This window comes from Aptenodytes patagonicus, chromosome 5 (assembly GCF_965638725.1).
Source record: "Aptenodytes patagonicus chromosome 5, bAptPat1.pri.cur, whole genome shotgun sequence".
NCBI classification, from domain to species: domain Eukaryota; kingdom Metazoa; phylum Chordata; class Aves; order Sphenisciformes; family Spheniscidae; genus Aptenodytes; species Aptenodytes patagonicus.
The window spans coordinates 76,160,887-76,164,147 of record NC_134953.1 but is presented as its reverse complement, the minus strand read 5'-3'; the positions used below and the strand labels follow the sequence as shown (position 1 = coordinate 76,164,147).

At 59.5% G+C, this 3,261-nt stretch overlaps 1 protein-coding gene across 1 annotated transcript in view; it reads left to right on the top strand.

The window, feature by feature from the left end:
- Positions 1–2,841: 2,841 nt before the first annotated feature.
- The window catches only part of EVI5 (ecotropic viral integration site 5), a 90,852-nt gene continuing 90,432 nt past the window's right edge, over positions 2,842–3,261 (top strand). The window contains exon 1 of the mRNA XM_076337739.1: positions 2,842–2,908. The gene's annotated coding sequence lies outside the window, so the exon portion shown is untranslated. The remainder of the gene's footprint in view (positions 2,909–3,261) is intronic.

The following is a 3,261-nucleotide window of genomic DNA, read 5'->3' as shown; positions in this document are numbered from 1 at the left end:
GCCGGCGAGGCGGGGCGCCTCCGGCCGGCCTGTCCCCGGCGCCCGCCGTGCTGCCCCCTGCCGGCCTGGGGGAACGCCCGCACGGCGCTGCCGCGGCCCCACCGCCCGGCGCGGACCCGGCGCCGCCCCCGGGGCCGCGGCCGGGGCAGGGCCTGGGCCGCCGTGGGGCCGGGCGTGGATGCACCGGGAGGAGCCCCCTTCCGCCTGCCTGCAGGTCCGCAGGCGGCGGAGTGTTTCTCCGAAGGGAGCGGGGAAAGGCGACTCTAGAGAAAAAAAAAATGTTGCTGTCACCTCATGCCTAGGCCTAACGCGTCACCGAGTCTCCCTTCGTTAGCGGCCTAAGCAGTTACTAGCAAGGGGGATGTTAGAAAAATCAGTAGATTTGATCTTAAAAATCCCCAGTTACGGAAGTGTTACAGGGTTTTAATTCCCTTCATTTTCTAGGGAAAACTCTCACGGCTGATTGAACAGTCAATAATTCAAACACTAAGCCAACCGAAACCCAATCGAATGCTGTTCCTAAAATAAATTACAGATGCTGGGGATGATTGATATTTGGTGACATAAAGCAGGACTATATACTTGCATGTATACGCACGCGCACACACGTACATTTACTGGGACAAACAGGTCGGGTGGCGTCAGATTTTCCCGACGTCGTCAGAGGAAAGCGCGCGAAGCCAGCATCTTTGCTCCCGACGCGTCTGTCCGGTTATCCTCATCCACTTCACTGACAAAAAACAAACCACCACGCTGTTACACATATTTTAAAGAGTTATTTATTTAATATAAACAACCACGAGAGAATGAAAGAAACAATAACCGTTTCCTCCATCAGGCAAGCACCAGCGTGGTTCCTACCAGGTAGGTACCTGCCAGCTGCGGAAATTATTTCACTATCTGAGTCTGAATGTTAGAGAGTTCAGAATTCTACATGCTTTTCACCTTTTACATAAAGTTACTCTAGGGGAGCACATTCTCTTCGCTGCTCTCTGGCGTATAAATGCATGCTCCCCAATAAGGGTCTGCTGGCAGCTGCTGCGCAGTTACTTACTTGGATGAGAAATGCCTCGCGGTCAATGGTATCATAAGCAAGAACTCCATTGGTCTCGCTGTTAAACAGGAAAAAATAAAATCAATTTCTTGTCCTTCTCTGTAAGAAGGCCTTTTGCTCCTAAAATAGCTCACCGTGGCAAAAATCAGCCCGTTATCCCATCACACCTCCACAGGCTTTCTTGCTCGTTGCCACCCTGCAAAACAGGGAGGCTCCAGCCGAGCTTGTTAGCCCCACCCCTGAATCACTTACAAATTCAGGGCAACTCTCTCATTTTGCTTTCAGCAGCGATGTTTCTCGAAAGGGTGACTGCTCTTCATAGAGGCACTGAAATTGTTGAGGTAAAAGCTAAGATTTTTCAATGCTTTGATAAAATACTTTTTACTGATAGCACTTATTGTCAGAAAAAAATATATTTGCATTTTTTTTGTCTCTGATGCTATTTCTCAATTTCTGTTCTGTTGCATGCGGTGTTTTTACTTGGGTACGTTCTGGAGAGCAAGGTATCACGCAGGTCTTTTGGAGCAGCATCTTGTACGTGGAAGGTGTCTCTTGGACTGGTGAAACTGCTCTGGTAAAGCAGGGACCCTCTCCCCGTTTGTCTGCAGAGGACCCGAGGCAGTAAGGCTGTTGTTGTGACTGGGCTGACCTATGGGGTCACTTGTAGCAACTTCACTTTTTCTGCTGTTATTTGCAACGGTCGATAGCCTTATTGAGGCAAAAAACGTTGTGCTGGAGGCCCACCTACAGCCTATTCCTGCTATTGCTGCTCACCTGTTTTTTTAAGTGTACGTTCTTTGCATATGTGGCTATAAAGCAGTGCGTGGAGTAGTCTGTGTGTCCTGGTAGTGTTGGATTTTTTTTTTTTTAAGCTTTTATTAGAATCCTTACAAACGAAAACTTCCGTATGGTTTTGTCTAGGAGTTCCCCGTTCTGAGATGGGGAGCTGCTCCGGGCAGACAGCCTCTCAACTGTTTGCGTAACCTAATGGGTGCCTGGCCGAAACGTGGCTAAGAAACGCTTGTAAGGAAGGGCCCATCTAGCCTGAGGCTGTCTGGTGCTCCCGGAGAACGTGTCATTACATGCAACTTCCAACATCTAGATGGCATTACGGAAATCCCTAGGCTGACGCTGTCTGCACCGAAAAAGCCTGCTCTTAACGGAGCAGATGCAACGCGCCTTCGCCTTGTGTCGAGGCGACGCGGCAGCTTCTGTGCTCTGCCGCTACTGTGGACGCAAGGGCAGGGCCGGGAGTGCCGGGGGGGGGGGGGGGCACGGAGGGTCAGCAGAGGGGGCCGTGACGCGGAGCAAGGTGGGGGCTTGGCTCGTGGTTTGGGGGGGTGGGTGTTGTGCTGCCGTTACAGTAGTGATGACGTACCGGGGGGGACCTGCAAGGAGAGAGCCCGTAAGTGACCTGGCACGCCTGTAAGGGCAGCTTGCCACCCGGCTTTCCGACACGCGAGTAAGAAGCACCGGGCCCGGAACCCCCCCGTCAACCGGCTTTCCCGCCGGCAGGCCCTACCCCCGACCACCCGAAGAGCGGCCGGGCCCGTTCCCGGCGCCCACCCGCGGGCAGCCCGGCGGGGCAGAGCCGCCTCCCGCCCCTTCCCCCCCCCGTCCCGGGCTCGCGGGTCTCCCCGCGGCGGGAAGAGGCTGCGGGGGCGCGGGGCTGCCCCTCGCGGCGGCGGCTGCTGCGCGCGGAGTGCGCCTGCGCGCGGCGCGGGCAGGGACGTGGCCCGGCTGCCGGGGCCGGCGGAGGGCGGCGAGCGGCCGGGGGGAGGGGGGAGCTGCGCGGAGGCCGGCGGCGGGGGACGCCGATGCTCGCACCTCCCTGCCGCGGGCAACGCTTCCAAGGTGAGGCGCGGCCGGGCCCGCGCCCCCCGCCGCTGAGGGGCCGGGGGCGGTGCGCGGCCGGGCCTAGGCGGGGCGCGGCGACCCCGGCCGCGCCGTCCCGTCCCGTCCCCTCCCGTCGGGCCGCGGCGGGGCCGGGCCGGGCAGTGGCGGGGCGTCGCCGGCCGCCCCCGCCCAGCGCCCGCGGCCCGGGGCCCTCCCGCCGCGGTGGAGCGGGGAAGCGGGCGGCGTCGCGCCGCTGCCGGGCAGGGAAAGCCCGCTCCCCTCCGGGCGACCCGCGGGGTGGGGGTGACGGGAGGCCGCGGTGCGCGGCCCTGCCGCCGGCTCGGGGGCCGCGGGGCCCGCGCGCCTCAGCC